Source organism: Eubalaena glacialis, chromosome 4 (assembly GCF_028564815.1).
Source record: "Eubalaena glacialis isolate mEubGla1 chromosome 4, mEubGla1.1.hap2.+ XY, whole genome shotgun sequence".
Lineage (NCBI taxonomy): Eukaryota > Metazoa > Chordata > Mammalia > Artiodactyla > Balaenidae > Eubalaena > Eubalaena glacialis.
In genome coordinates this window covers 127,203,231-127,220,204 of record NC_083719.1, presented here as the reverse complement: position 1 = coordinate 127,220,204, position 16,974 = coordinate 127,203,231, and the positions used below count along the sequence as shown (strand labels likewise).

General features: G+C 41.6%; 1 protein-coding gene and 1 pseudogene across 2 annotated transcripts in view; both read left to right on the top strand.

The window, feature by feature from the left end:
• CSF1R (colony stimulating factor 1 receptor) overlaps positions 1-16,974 on the top strand; it is a 72,063-nt gene that overhangs the window by 16,709 nt on the left and 38,380 nt on the right. The window lies entirely within an intron of this gene.
• LOC133090585 (large ribosomal subunit protein uL11-like) lies at positions 15,170-16,560 on the top strand (annotated as a pseudogene).

The window sequence follows — 16,974 nt, the reverse complement described above, 5'->3', positions numbered from 1 at the left end:
GCGCTACTGGCGCGTCTTGTCGGGCCGGCGAGGGGAGTGGCGACCAGAAGAGCAACAAGTCGGTTGACCGCGGTTGACCCCCTCGCTGAAGCCTGTTCTAAGGTGCATATACATTGAGGATAGTTGTATTCTTGGATATTTGACTTCTGTGTCATTATGTAATATTCTTCACTATCCCTAGAAATATTCCTTGTTCTGATGTCTGCTTTGTCTGATATTAATACAGCACTCTAGCTGTTTTTTTGTTTTTTCTGATTACTGTTTACCTGGAATATCTTTTTCCATCCTTTTACTTTTATCCTACCTATGTCTTTATATTTAAAGTGGGTTTCTTTTTTTTCATTATTATTGAAGTATAGTTGATTTACAATGTTGTGTTAGTTTCAGGTATAAAGCAAAGTGATTCAGATATATATATATATATATATATGTATATATAATTTAGATTCCTTTCCATTATAAGTTATTACAAGATATTGAATGTAGTTCCCTGTGCTATAAAGTAGGTCCTTGTTTATATATTTTAAATATAGTAGTGTGTAGCTCTTAATCCCAAACTCCTACTTTATCCCCCCTTCCGCTTTGGTAGCCATAAGTTTGTTTCTTATGTCTGTGAATCTGTTCCTCTTTTGTAAATAAGTTCATTTGTATAATTTTATTTTAGATTTCACATATAAGTGATATATGATATTGTCTTTCTCTGTGTGACTTACTTCACTTAGTATGATGATCTGTAGGTCATGTTGCTGAAAATGGCATTATTTCATTCTTTTTTATGGCTGAGTGATATTCCATTATATATATATGTGTGTGTGTGTGTGTGTGTGTGTATATATATATATATATATATATATATATATATATATATATATATATTGCCACATCTTCTTTATCCATTCCTGTGTCGATGGACACTTAGATAGCTTCCATGACTTGGCTGTTGTGAATAGTGCTGCTATGAACATTGGGGGACATGTATCTTTTTGAATTAGAGTTTTCGTCTTTTCCAGTTATATGCCCTGGAGTGGGATTGCTGGATCATGTGGTAGCTCTATTCTTACTTTTTTAGGGAACCTCCATACTGTTCTCCATAGTAGCTGCACCAATTTACATTCTAAAGTGGGTTTCTTGTAGACAGCAAATATTCGGTTTTGCTTTTTTATCCAGTATGACAATTGCGTTTAACTGGTGTAGGGCTGACCCTTGAACACTGTGGGTGTTCATGCACCTATTGCTTATCGTCATCCCTCTGTATCCAAGGTTCCTCCTCATCCGTGGGGTCAACCAAGGCAAGGCCCTCAAATCTGTCTCCTTGGCAGTCGACCTCACAATAAAGCTCTTCCTTCTCTCAAAAGCCAGTTCCATAGTATTGACTTTTAAGCACATTGGGTAGCGAGCCCTTGCTCAGTAATAATTTTGGACTCCATGAAGGGACTCAGTCTTGTGACAGCCTGCCCGAGGCACTGTAGCCCCTGGCGGAGTGTGGGCCCTCACCACAGACCCTGAGTGGCCACCTAGACCGAATTCATCTAGAGGGTCAGCTGTCGAGTTCCTGCTTCCCCTCTGTGGCCCTCCAGGCCCCTCAGTGCTCCTTTCACTTTTGAGAGAAGAAACAGCTCCTAAATCAGGCGTCTTTTGGGGAGAGTAACCTTGTTAAAATGCACCTGTGCCTATATTGTCTAATAATCTCATCAGGATTGTGGATTAGAGTCCCACCTTAAGAGAGACAATATCGGGGCTTCCCTGGTGGCGCAGTGGTTGAGAATCTGCCTGCCAATGCAGGGGACACGGGTTCGAGCCCTGGTCTGGGAAGATCCCACATGCCGCGGAGCAACTGGGCCCGTGAGCCACAACTGCTGAGCCTGCGCGTCTGGAGCCTGTGCTCCGCAACGGGAGAGGCCACGATAGTGAGAGGCCCGCGCACCGTGATGAAGAGTGGCCCCCGCTTGCCACAACTGGAGAAGGCCCTCGCACAGAAACGAATACCCAACACAGCCAAAAATAAATTAATTAATTAATTAATAAAAAAAAAAAAAAAAAAAGAGAGACAATATCAAAGGTTGCAGCCGCTGAGGTACCAAAGGATCAATCAGGTTAGAACCCCAATCCCTGGGTTAGAGCCCCATGCCTTTTTGTTTGCCTATGTCTGACTGTTTCCTTTGTTAGGATTGGCTAATAGAGGTTGGTTCTTGGATGACTATAGCAAAACTTTCTTGAACCTAGATTAGTGTGGGGGGGAGCGGTCCTCTGACCCAGGAGGTAAAAGCCATTGCTCCCTGACTAGAGAGCTTCCCTTACAGAGCTGTCGGGAGTTTTCACCTGTGCCTAATACAATTACCTGGCGGTATTGATAAAGATGTGTATTCTTAATGAAACCAGCCCAGATTAACTTGTTGGGACGAGAGGGTAAAGGGGAAATGAGGGAGCGTGAAGCAGGTAAGTCTCCACCCCAGAAGAACGTAACCCGTGTCTGGGTTAAAGGAATTTCATACAATTGGATATTTTGGGTTTTCTTCACTGAGAGTTTAAACCCTCTTTTGCATGAGCCAAACTAGCAGGGAGTTTGCATTGAAATGCTTTTTAGTATGTGGGTGTGGGTGTGGGTGTATGAAACTTTGCTGGAGGAACAAGCATTGATGGTGATGCTAAAGGCCACATGCTATATGGAGGTCTTGGGCTGCATGTATTCTACCTGGAAATTTCCCAGGCGCTGAGCTGAGCTTGTCTTTGATCTCTGCTGGGGAGATAAAATGTTTCGATCATCTACCTGGAAGATTAAACCCCAGCATGCCGGCAAAGGAAGCCAGGGCTTGGCCATTTTAACCTGTATACTCCTGAATTCCTCTCTCACATTCAGCTCTCAGTCTCAGACAGCGTCCTCACTTTCGTTTCTTCAAGGTGATCCTGTCATTTCCTGCACCTGCCTCCCCACGAGGTAAGTTTATCCAGGTGGTGCGTGAGACAGAGCCTGGCATCTCCTAGGCCCCTCTGCAATAGGCACGCCTGCCCTCAGCACACGGAGGGAAACTCTTAGGAGCCTCTGACCACCGTGGCTACAGTCTCGGAACTGCCAGGACAGATTTCTTGGCAGACAGGCAGCACGCGTGACGTTTAGGCTACAGTGCTTTGCAACCATCTTTAATGGAAACCTTTTCAGTGTTTCCTAAGGGAACCTTCAAATCCAAGCTGGTCATCTTTGAGACTCTCCATTCTCCTTTGTGGCTTCTCCAGGAAATTCTGTTTTTTTCTTTTAAGTGAATGGTTTTTTTGTTTTTTGTTTTTTTTTTTTTTTGACTACTTTGGGTCTTGGTTGCTGCGCGCGGGCTTTTCTCTAGTTGCGACGAGCGGGGGCTACTCTTCCTTGTGGTGCGCGGGCTTTTATGGGCGAGGGAGGGAAGCCCATTTTCTAGAGATTTTCAGTCCATAGACTGTTCTCAGTTCTTGGGTTTGACCTGGGATATTGACTAAGTGTTTGACTTAGGGGTTGCTTGTTTTAGTGCTCTCTCTCCCCAAACATCCATTCTCGGGGGGCCAGCTAACCCCTCAGAACAGGCACTAAGGTGGAGAGTAGTTGACGGGGCAAGCGGCCCGTGTGCCCAGGTGCTCCCTACAAAGGAACAAATCAGAGCCACAGATTGGCAAGTCCTGGTGCTTTCCTTCATCTCCCGTGAACGGCCAGGTTTTCCAGGTGCAGCCAGCATTGCAGCATCACGCAGACCTCGAGTCTCTGGTAAGACTGCTGGTTCGTGTTGAGTCCCAACCATAAAGGCTGGGAAGAAGCGGCAGGCGTTTGGTGAAGGTAGTGTTTCCAGCCTCTTCTGGGGTTTTGCTGGACAAGAAGTCAACTATCTTGAGCCCTACAGCGGAGGAAACCCAGTCGCCAACTGCAGAGCCCAGCTTCACTAAGTGCTTGTTTTTCTTCGAGGAAGGACTCCTGGCTGTGCCACCGTCAGCTCTCTGCCTTGCACTGTGGTTATGAACTTTCCTCATATCAAGAGTAGGCAGGTACGTTTGACCTCCACTGGTTTTTCTAAGTTATTTTGCAAAATCAGAATTGGTGGAAGAGGTGTAAAATTATGGTTCAAGGGAGGACCCTCAGTAAAACCTGTTTTGCCTGGTGGATTTTAAGGCGGATTCTTAACCACTGCGCCCCCAGGGAAGCCCTACACAGCCTGTTTTGGAGGGCAGTTTAACAGTGCCTCCACATTTTACTGGACCCACCCTTGGACCCAGCAATCCGGAATGGATCCCGCTCAGATGGTGGTACACATGCACAGTCATTTAGGTGCTCGGATGTGCACCGCAGCGTTGTTTACAGTGGAGAAAAATCAAGTAACTAAAGTGTCCATTCAGTAGAGGAATGGTGAAAAAAATTATGGTACATTCATTTCATGAATGCAGTGTAGCAATTTAAAAACTGAGGTAGCTCTCTATGTATTGACATAGAAAGACTTCTAAGATGTGTGATTAAGTGATAAACCCGAAGCCCCACAGTGCAATAAATACCATTTACTACTGCTTTTTAAAACCACACAGTATGGCTGAGTGGATGGATGAATGGATCCGTGGATGAGCATATAGCTGTGTGGACAAAGGTCAGGAAGGGTAGAGCATATACAGGATTCGTACCAGTGGCTGTTGCTGGGAAAGGGGCTGTGGTTGGGAGCAGGGTTTGTGGGGGGACTTCCATCCGGGGGGAGAATAGATCCCTCTTTATGTATGACTACCTTGCAGTCAGCACTGGGTGCAAACAGGACTGTAGCGTGCTGCTGGGACGGGATTCCTGGCACTACTGCTCTCTGCCTGGGTTCTGTACCTGCCCGTGGCCAGCTAGCTGCTCTGCTAGGGGCCTTTGCTATTCATGTCTTTCTAAATGCCCTTCCTTTTTTCTTCCCTGCCTCTGCCTGGCAAAACCCAGCCCTCCCCAGGCTTGGCATTTATCCAGGTCAATACATTACCAGTTAGCATTCCTTGTATAGCATTCAAACCAATAAAACCCCACAAATCTACAATAATAGTAAAAAAACATTCTTTTCTCTCTCATCTACACCTCGGGCGGCTGACCTTGTTGGACTCAGTAGGGTTCGCTCATGCATCTACAGGGCGACTGGGGATCCTGCTCCAGGCTGGGCTTAGCAGAGGTACCTTAGCTGGTGCAGCTCCGCCTCACATGTTTCTCATCCTCGCCTTAGGACCAACAGGCCAGCTCAGTGATGCTAGAAGCATCGTCTTGTGTGTCTCCAGAGATTTGTCCATTTTATGTAACTTGTTGAAGTGATGTACCTAGAGGATTTTATAGTATTCCTTTTTTATCCTTTTACCTAGAGCATTTTATAGTATTCCCTTCTTATCCTTTTAATGGCTGTACACTAAAAGGGTGATGTTCGTGATGATGTCCCTTCTTTGATTCCTGACATTTGTAACTTGTGTCTTTCTTGTTTTGTTTTGTTTTTCTTGAATGTTTTATTGAATTATTTTTCAATGAAACGGCTTTTGGCTTTACTGATTATTCTGTGACATTTTCTGGATTTCATTCATTTCTGCTGTTATCCTCTTTCCTTCCTTATAGTTACTATCGGTTTAATTTGTTCTTTTTCTTGTTTCTTAAGGTAGAACTCAGATCATTGACTATTTTTTCATTCAGTTAAAAACATTTTCTAATTTCCCTTGGGATTTCTTCTTTGACTCATGGGTTGTTTATAAGAGTGCTGTTCAATTTCCACATGTTTGGATTTCCCAGTTATTGTCCTGTTAATGATTTCAAGTTTAATTCTGTTATGGTACACGAAATACTCTGTATGATTTAGATATTTAAACTTTACATGCTTTTAAAATTTTTAATGGTTTTTCATATAGATAAGAATATGGTACATCTTGGTGAATGTTCCATGTGTCCTTGGGAAGAATGTGTATTCTCTTATTGTTAAGTAGAGTATTCTCTAAATATCAGGTCAAGTTGGTTTGTACTTTTGTTCAGGTCTTTTATATTCTTACTTTCTCTGTACTTGTACCATCTCTTCCAGAGAGAGATGTGTCACCAGGGATTTGTCTATCTCTTCTTTCAGTTCTCAGTTTTGTTTCATGTATTTAGAAGCTCTCTTCTAAGGTGCATATACATTGAGGATAGTTGTATTCTTGGATAATTGACTTCTTTGTCATTATGTAATATTCTTCACTATCCCTAGAAATATTCCTTGTTCTGATGTCTGCTTTGTCTGATATTAATACAGCACTCTAGCTGTTTTTTTGTTTTTTCTGATTACTGTTTACCTGGAATATCTTTTTCCATCCTTTTACTTTTATCCTACCTATGTCTTTATATTTAAAGTGGGTTTCTTTTTTTTTCATTATTATTGAAGTATAGTTGATTTACAGTGTTGTGTTAGTTTCAGGTATAAAGCAAAGTGATTCAGATATATATATATATATATATATTTATATTTATATATATATATTTATGTATATAATTTAGATTCCTTTCCATTATAAGTTATTACAAGATATTGAATGTAGTTCCCTGTGCTATAAAGTAGGTGCTTGTTTATATATTTTATATATAGTAGTGTGTAGCTCTTAATCCCAAACTCCTACTTTATCCCCCCTTCCTCTTTGGTAGCCATAAGTTTGTTTCTTATGTCTGTGAATCTGTTCCTCTTTTGTAAATAAGTTCATTTGTATATTTTATTTTAGATTTCACATATAAGTGATATATGATATTGTCTTTCTCTGTGTGACTTACTTCACTTAGTATGATGATCTGTAGGTCATGTTGCTGAAAATGACATTATTTCATTCTTTTTTATGGCTGAATGATATTCCATTATATATATATGTGTGTGTGTATATATATACATATATGCCACATCTTTATCTATTCCTCTGTCGATGGACACTTAGACAGCTTCCATGACTTCGCTGTTATGAATAGTGCTGCTATGAACATTGGGGGACATGTATCTTTTTGAATTAGAGTTTTCGTCTTTTCCAGTTACATGCCCTGGAATGGGATTGCTGGATCATATGGTAGCTCTATTTTTAGTTTTTTAGGGAACCTCCATACTGTTCTCCATAGTAGCTGCACCAATTTACATTCTAAAGTGTGTTTCTTGTAGACAGCAAATATTCGGTTTTGCTTTTTTATCCAGTATGACAATCGCGTTTAACTGGTGTAGGGCTGACCCTTGAACACTGTGGGTGTTCATCCACCTATTGCTTATCGTCGTCCCTCTGTATCCAAGGTTCCTCCTCATCCGTGGGGTCAACCAAGGCAAGGCAGTCAAATCTGTCTCCTTGGCAGTCAACCTCACAATAACGCTCTTCCTTCTCTGAAAAGCCCGTCCCATAGTATTGGCCTTTATGCACGTTGGGTAGCGAGCCCTTGCTCAGTAACAGTTTTGGACTCCATGAAGGGACTCAGTCTTGTGACAGCCTGCCCGAGGCACTGTAGCCCCTGGCGGAGTGTGGGCCCTCACCACAGACCCTGAGTGGCCACCTAGACCGAATTCATCTAGAGGGTCAGCTGTCGAGTTCCTGCTTCCCCGCTGTGGCCCTCCAGGCCCCTCAGTGCTCCTTTCACTTTTGAGAGAAGAAACAGCTCCTAAATCGGGCATCTTTGGGGGTGAGTAACCTTGTTAAAATGCACCTGTGCCTATATTGTCGCATAATCTCCTCAGGATTGTGGGTTAGAGTTCCACCTTAAGAGAGATAATAACGAAGGTTGCAGCCACTGAGGTACCAAAGGATCAATCAGGTTAGAACCCCAATCCCTGGGTTAGAGCCCCATGCCTTTTTGTTTGCCTATGTCTGACTCTTTCCTTTGTTAGGATTGGCTAATAGGGGTTGGTTCTTGGATGACTATAGCAAAACTTTCTTGAACCTGGATTAATGGTGGGGGGGGGGGAGGGCGGTCCTCTGACCCAGGAGGGAAAAGCCATTGCTCCCTGACTAGAGAGCTTGCCTTACAGAGCTGTCGGGAGTTTTCACCTGTGCCTAATATAATTACCTGGTGGTATTGATAAAGGAGTGTATTCTTAATGAAACCAGCCCAGATTAACTTGTTGTGGGCGAGAGGGTAAAGGAGAAATGAGGGAGCATGAAGCAGGAAAATCTCGACCCCAGAAGAACGTAACCGGTGTCTGGGTTAAAGGAATTTCATACAATTGGACATTTTGGGTTTTCCTCACTGAGAGCTTTAACCCTCTTTTGCATGAGCCAAACTAGCAGAGAGTTAGCATTGAAATGCTTTTCACTATGTGTGTGTGTGTGTGTGTGTGTGTGTGTGTGTGTGTGTGTGTGTGTATGAAAGTTTGCCGGAGGAACGAGCATTGATGGTGATGCTAAAGGCCACATGCTATATGGAGGTCTTGGGCTGAATGTATTCTACCTGGAAATTTCCCATGAGCTGAGCTGAGCTTGTCTTTGATTTCTGCTGGGGAGGTAAAATGTTTTGATCATCTACCTGGACGATTAAACCCCAACATGCCCGCAAAGGAAGCCAGTGCTTGGCTATTTTAACCTGTATACTCCTGAATTCCTCTCTCACATTCAGCTCTCAGTCTCAGACAGCATCCTCACTTTGGTTTCTTCAAGGTGATCCTGTCATTTCCTGCACCTGCCTCCCCATGAGGTAAGTTTATCCAGGTGGTGCGTGAGACAGAGCCTGGCATCTCCTAGGCCCCTCTGCAATAGGCATGCCTGCCCTCAGCACACGGAGGGAAACTCTTAGGAGCCTCTGACCACCGTGGCTACAGTCTCGGAACTGCCAGGACAGATTTCTTGGCAGACAGGCAACACGCGTGACGTTTAGGCTACAGTGCTTTGCAACCATCTTTAATGGAAACCTTTCCAGTGTTTCCTAAGGGAACCTTCAAATCCAAGCTGGTCATCTTTGAGACTCTCCATTCTCGTTTGTGGCTTCTCCAGGGAATTCATTTTTTTTTTTTTCCTTTGGCTGCGTTGGGTCTTGGTTGCTGTGCTCAGGCTTTTCTCTAGTTGCGGCGAGCAGGGGTTACTCTTCCTTATGGTGCACAGGCATTTATGGGCGAGGGAGGGAAGGCCATTTTCTAGAAATTTGCAGTCCATAGACTGTTCTCAGCTCTTGGGTTTAAAACCTGGGATATTGACTAAGACTTTGACTTAGGGGTTGCTTGTTTTCGTGCTCTCTCTCCCCAAACATCTATTCTCGGGTGGGCCAGCTAACCCCTCAGAACAAGCACTAAGGTGGAGAGTAGTTGACGGGGCAAGCGGCCCGTGTGCCCAGGTGCTGCCTAGAAAGGAACAAAGGGTGCTCGGAGCCACAGATTGGCAAATCCTGGTGCTTTCCTTCATCTCCCGTGAACGGCCAGGTTTTCCAGGTGCAGCCAGCATTGCAGCATCACGCAGACCTCGAGTCTCTGGTAAGACTGCTGGTTCGTGTTGGGTCCCAACCATAAAGGCTGGGAAGAAGTGGCAGGCGTTTGGTGAAGGTAGTTGTTCCAGCCTCTTCTGGGGTTTTGCTGGACAAGAAGTCAACTATCTTGAACACTACAGTGGAAGAAACCCAGTCAGCCAACTGCAGAGCTCAGCTTCACTAAGTGCTTGTTTTTCTTTGAGGAAGGATTCCTGGCTGTGCTATCGTCAGCTCTCTGCCTTGCACTGTGGTTATCAACTTTCCTCATATCAAGAGTAGGCAGGTACGTTTGACCTCGACTGGTTTTTCTAAGTTATTTTGCAAAATCAGAATTTGTGGAAGAGATGTAAAATTATGATTCAAGGGAGGACCCTCAGTAAAACCTGTTTTGCCTGTGTCAGAGCCAAATGATTTTTATTTATTACATCTGTCTCCTCCTTGGGTACCTCCACTCTTCCCTGTACTCAATTCGGCCCAGGGGCTACTCTGCTTCAGGCTGGGCAATATCCATTGAGATATGTTCCCACAGGTCTAGAGGACCAGGATCAACCAAGGGGATTTGTATGTGTGCCCTCCTCCTTTTCTACCCCTTATTTATATAATTGGGGGAAAAAAAATACATATTTAATGCACAGCTCGCACCAGCAGGCAGACAGCAGAAGCAAGGAGAATGACAGTTTTTCAGCCTGTGGAACAAAAAGCACATTCACAGAGAGACAGACAAAATGAAAAGGCAGAGGACTCTGTACCAGATGAAGGAACAAGATAAAACCCCAGAAAAACAACTAAATGAAGTGGAGATAGGCAACCTTCCAGAAAAAGAATTCAGAATAATGATAGTGAAGATGATCCAGGACCTCAGAAAAAGAATGGAGGCAAAGATACGGAAGATGCAAGCAATGTTTAACAAAGACCTAGAAGAATTAACGAACAAACACCTAGAAGAATTAAAGAACAGACAGAGATGAACAATACAATAACTGAAATGAAAAGTACACTAGAAGGAATCAATAGCAGAATAACTGAGGCAGAAGAATGGATAAGTGACCTGGAAGACAGAATGGTGGAATTCACAGCTACGGAACAGAATAAAGAGAAAAGAATGAAAAGAAGACAGTCTGAGAGACCTCTGGGAAAACATTAAATGCAACAACATTCGCATTATAGGGGTCCCAGAAAGAGAAGAGAGAGAGAAAGGACCCGAGAAAATATTTGAAGAGATTATAGTCAAAAGCTTCCCTATCATGGGAAAGAAAATGGCCACCCAAGTCCAGGAAGCACAGAGAGTCCCAGGCAGGATAAACCCAAGGAGAAGCACGCTGAGACACATAATAATCAAATTGACAAAAATTAAAGACAAAAATTATTGAAAGCAACAAGGGAAAAACAACAAATAACATACAAGGGAACTCCCATAAGGTTAACAGCTGATTTCTCTGCAGAAACTCTACAAGCCAGAAGAGAGTGGCATGATATATTTCAAGTGATGAAAGGGAAGAACCTACAACCAAGATTGCTCTACCCAGCAAGGATCTCATTCAGATTTGATGGAGAAATCAAAAGCTTTACAGACAAGCAAAAGCTAAGAGAATTCAGCACCACCAAACCAGCTCTACAACAAATGCTAAAGGAACTTCTCTAAGTGGGAAACACAAGAGAAGAAAAGGACCTACAAAAACAAACCCATAACAATTAAGAAAATGGTAATAGGAACATACATATTAATAATTACCTTAAACATGAATGAATTAAATGCTCCAACCAAAAGACACAGGCTCACTGAATGGATACAAAAACAAGACCCATATATATGCTGTCTACAAGAGACCCACTTCAGACCTAGGGACATATTCAGACTGAAAGTGAGGGGATGGAAAAAGATATTCCATGCAAATGGAAATCAAAAGAAAGCTGGAGTAGCAATACTCGTATCAGATAAAATAGACTTTCAAATAAAGAATATTACAAGAGACAGGAAGGACACTACATAATGATCAAGGGATCAATCCAAGAAGAAGATATAACAATTATATATGCACCCAACATAGGAGCACCTCAGTACATAAGGCAACTGCTAATAGCTGTAAAAGAGGAAATCGACAGTAAAACAATAATAGTGGGGGACTTTAACACCTCACTTACAGCAATGGACAGATCATCCAGATAGAAAATTAATAAGGAAACACAAGTTTTAAATGACACAATAGGCCAGATAGATTTAATTGATATTTATAGGTCATTCCATCCAAAAACAGCAGATTACACTTTCTTCTCAAGTGCACATGGAACATTCTCCAGGATAGATCACATCTTGGTTCACAAATCAAGCCTCGGTAAATTTAAGAAAATTGAAATCATATCAAGCATCTTTTCTGACCACAATGCTATGAGATTAGAAATCAATTACAGGGGAAAAAACGTAAACAACACAAACACATGGAGGCTAAACAATACGTTACTAAATAACCAAGAGATCACTGGAGAAATCAAAGAGGAAATCAAAAAATACCTAGAGACAAATTACAATGAAAACACCATGATCCAAAACCTATGGGATGCAGCAAAAGCTGTTCTAAGAGGGAAGTTTATAGCAATACAATCCTACCTTAAGAAACAAGAAAAATCTCAAATCAACAATCTAACCTTACACCTAAAGGAACTACAGAAAGAAGAACGAACAAAACCCAAAGTTAGTAGAAGGAAAGAAATCATAAAGATCAGAGCAGAAATGAAATAGAAACAAAGAAAACAACAGCAAAGATCAATAAAACTAAAAGCTGGGTCTTTGACAAGATAAACAACATTGATAAGCCTTTAGCCAGACTCATGAAGAAAAACAGGGAGAGGACTCAAATCAATAAAATTAGAAATGAAAAAGGAGAAGTTACAATGGACACTGCAGAAATACCAAGCATCCTAAGAGACTACTACAAGCAACTCTATGCCAATAAAATGGACAACCTGGAAGAAATGGACAAATTCTTAGAAAGGTATAACCTTCCAAGACTGAACCTGGAGGAAATAGAAAATATAAGCAGACCAATCACAAGAAATGAAATTGAAACTGTGATTAAAAATCTTCCAACAAACAAAAGTCCAGGACCAGATGGCTTCACAGGTGAATTCTATCAAACATTTAGAGAAGAGCTAACACCCATCCTTCTCAAACTCTTCCAAAAAATTGCAGAGGGAGGAACACTCCCAAACTCATTCTATGAAGCCACCATTACCCTGATACCAAAAGCAGACAAAGATACTACAAAAAAAGAAAATTACAGACCAATATCACTGATGAATATAGATGCAAAAATCCTCAACGAAATACTAGCAAACAGAATCCAACAACACATTAAAAGGATCATACACCATGATCAAGTGGGGTTTATCCCAGAGATGCAAGGATTCTTCAATATATGCAAATCAATCAATGTGATACACCATATTAACAAACTGAAGAATAAAAACCATATGATCACCTCAATAGATGCAGAAAAAGCTTTTGACAAAATTCAACACCCATTTATGATAAAAACTCTCCAGAAAGTGGGCATAGAGGGAACCTACCTCTACATAATAAAGGCCATATATGACAAACCCACAGCAAACATCATTCTCAATGGTGAAAAACTGAAAGCATTTCCTCTAAGATCAGGAACAAGACAAGGATGTCCACTCTCACCACTATTATTCAACATAGTTTTGGAAATCCTAGCCACGGCAATCAGAGAAGAAAAAGAAATAAAAGGAATACAGATTGGAAAAGAAGTAAAACTGTCACTGTTTGCAGATGACATGATACTATACATAGAGAATCCTAAAGATGCCACCAGAAAACTACTAGAGCTAATCAATGAATTTGGTAAAGTTGCAGGATACAAAATTAATGCACAGAAATCTCTTGCGTTCCTATACACTAACAACAAAAGATCAGAAAGAGAAATTAAGGAAACAATCCCATTCACCATTGCAACAAAAAGAATAAAATACCTAGGAGTAAACCTACTTAAGGAGGTAAAAGACCTGTACTCAGAAAGCTATAAGACACTGATGAAAGAAATCAAAGATGACACAAACAGATGGAGAGATATACCATGTTCTTGGATTGGAAGAATCAATATTGTGAAAATGACTATACTACCCAAAGCAATCTACAGATTCAATGAAATCCCTATGAAATTACCAGTGGCATTTTTTACAGAACTAGAACAAAATATCTTAAAATTTGTATGGAGACACAAAAGACCCCAAATAGCCAAAGCAGTCTTTAGGGAAAAAAGGGGAGCTGGAGGAATCAGACTCCCTGACTTCAGACTATACTGCAAAGCTACAGTAATCAAGACAATATTGTACTGGCACAAAAACAGAAATATAGATCAATGGAACAGGATAGAAAGCCCAGAGATAAACCCACGCACCTATGGTCAACTAATCTATGACAAAGAAGGGAAGGATATACAATGGAGAAAAGGCAGTCTCTTCAATAAGTGGTGCTGGGAAAACTGGACAGCTACATGTAAAAGAATGAAAGTAGAACACTTCCTAACACCATACACAAAAATAAACTCAAAATGCATTAAATACCTAAGTGTAAGACTGGACACTATAAAACTCTTAGAGGAAAACAGAAAAAACACTCTGACATAAATCACAGCAAGATCTTTTTTGATCCACCTCCTAGAGTAATGGAAATAAAAACAAAAATAAACAAATGGGACCTAATGAAACTTAAAAGCTTTTGCACAGCAAAGGAAACTGCAAACAAGACAAAAAGACAGCCCTCAGAATGGGAGAAAATATTTGCAAATGAATCAACGGACAAAGGATTAATCTCCAAAATATATAAACAGCTCATGCAGCTCAATATTAAAAAAAACAACCCAATCAAAAAATGGGCAGAAGACCTAAAGAGACATTTCTCCAAAGAAGACATACAGATGGCCAAGAAGCACATGAAAAGCTGCTCAATATCACTAATTATTAGAGAAATGCAAATCAAAACTACAATGAGGTATCACCTCACACCAGGTAGAATGGGCATCATCAGAAAATCTACAAACAACAAATGCTAGAGGTGTGGAGAAAAGGGAACCCTCTTGCACTGTTGGTGGGAATGTAAATTGATACAGCCACTATGGAGAACAGTATGGAGGTTCCTTAAAAAACTAAAAATAGAATTACCATATGACCCAGCAATCCCACTACTGGGCATATACCCAGAGAAAACCATAATTCAAAAAGACACTTGCACCCCAGTGTTCATTGTAGCACTATTTACAATAGCCAGGTCATGGAAGCAACCTAAATGCCCATCAACAGACGAATGGATAAAGAAGATGTGGTACATATATACAATGGAATATTACTCAGCCACAAAAAGGAACGAAATTGGGTCATTTGCAGAGATGTGGATGGATCTAGAGACTGTCATGCAGAGTGAAGTAAGTCAGAAAGAGAAAAACAAATATCACATATTAACGCATATATGTGGAACCTAGAAAAATGGTACAGATGAACCGGTTTGCAGGGCAGAAATAGAGACACAGATGTAGAGAACAAACATATGAACACCGAGGGGGGAAAGTGAGGGGGTGGTGGTGGTGTGATGAATTGGGAGATTGGGATTGACATGTATACACTAATACGTATAAAATAGATAACTAATAAGAACCTGCTGTATAAAAATTAAAATTAAAAAATTGAAAAAAAAAACAAAACACAGCTCTCTGTATATGCCTGAATGCCCTATTCCCTTGTTGGGAGGAGATCTACAAACAGAATTAAATGACCTTCTCACCAGAAAAAGTAGGCCTTAGAGAACTCCCAGATCAAGTGTACGCCCTGCGAACTGTGCAGGAGACAAGCCTCAACCAGAAGGTCCTGAACAAATTCTACAGAAGGTAAGAGTGGATGTTTGGGCTGATGGGAGGCAGGAAGTGCCAAGAGGGCTGACTCAATAGTGGTAAAATTCTGTCTAGATGCCAAGGCTCCAAATGTAAAGCAATACCCTTTAAAGAGGCATGTGAAGGAAGATACAAAGTCTCTGATAACCACCTTTCTTAAGTGCCAATTAATCTGACCTTGTCAGATACAAAAAAAACTGGTACTGGAAATTGTTTTGTACAGGATTTGAGAGTCACTAACCAAGTTGTAGATAGGTACATCTGGTAGTACCAAATCCTTACACTTTGCTTACAACTTTATTTGGAGACTTTTGCTGGTTTACTGTTCTGGACTTAAAAGATGCCTTTTACTGCATACGCCTAAGTCCTGAGTCCCAGGAACTGTTTGCCTCTGAATGGGACAATCCAGAGATAATATATAACAACTGTATTGTTGGATGGTACTCCTACAGGATTTAAGAATGCCTCCACCATCTTCAGGGAAGTCTTATCCAAGGACTGAAGTGATCTCCCATTAAATGAGGGAGTCTCACTGTAAAATACTAATTACTAATAAAAATAAGGGAGCCTCAGACCAAAATACAATCCTCACTTTAAAGTTGCTGGCAGACTGGGGATATAAAGCCTCCAAGGGAAAAGTGCAAATCTCTCAACCAACTGTAAAGTACCTAGGATTTGAGTTATCAGAAAGACGAAGACTTTTGGCTTGGAGGGGACCAAGGTGCAACTTATTCAGTCCTCCCGAATCCAGGTTCATCTGACCCCAGCTGCCCCCACCCTGCCGCCTAAGTTGGACCCCAACGATACCAAAGTTGTATACCCGAGATGTATCAGTGGGGAAGTTTATGCCACATCTGCCCTGGCCCCCAAGATCTGCCCCTGGGTCTATCTGCAAAAAAAGGTTGGTGAGGACTTCGCCAAGGCAACTGGTGATTGGAAGGGTCTGAGGAGTACAGTGAAACTGACCATTCAGAACAGACAGACCCAGATTGAGGTGGTACCTTCTGCCTCTGCCCTGATCATCAAAGCCCTAAAGGAACCACCAAGAGACGGAAAAAAGCAAAAAAACATTAAGCCCAGTGGAAACATCACTTTTGATTGTCAACATTGCCTGATAGATGCATCATCAATCTTTAGCTAGAGAACTCTCTGGAACCATTAAAGAGATCCTGGGGACTGCCCAGTCTGTGGGCTGCAATGTTGATGGCTGCCACCTTCACGACATCATAGATGACATCAACAGTGATGTGGTGGAATGCCCAGCTAGTTAAGAACTGCAAATAAAAATAATTTTAAAAAGGGATATTTGATAACCATTTTAAAAAAAAGAAATTTACTACTGGACCATTAGCTAGGGTGACTGTACCCACCATCAGAAGGCAATGGCGAGGATTCTCAGGAATGGCTAGGTTTTGTCCTATTTGGATTCCTAACTTTGGTCTCATGGCCAATTCCTATGTTAGGTTCTTAAAGGAAATGACAGCCATTAAGCTGGACTGTGGGATGCCATATGGAGTTCCATCCCATACAAATAATCAACAAAGTCTATTCTAGCAGATTTGACTGATCAGCCTTTAGAAAATTGGGATATGGAAATGTTCATGGAGAGGAGCAGCTTCATAGACCAGGGACTCCGAAAGGCTGGGCATGCAATAGTAACTCATCAGGAAGTCCTAGAAGCAGAAG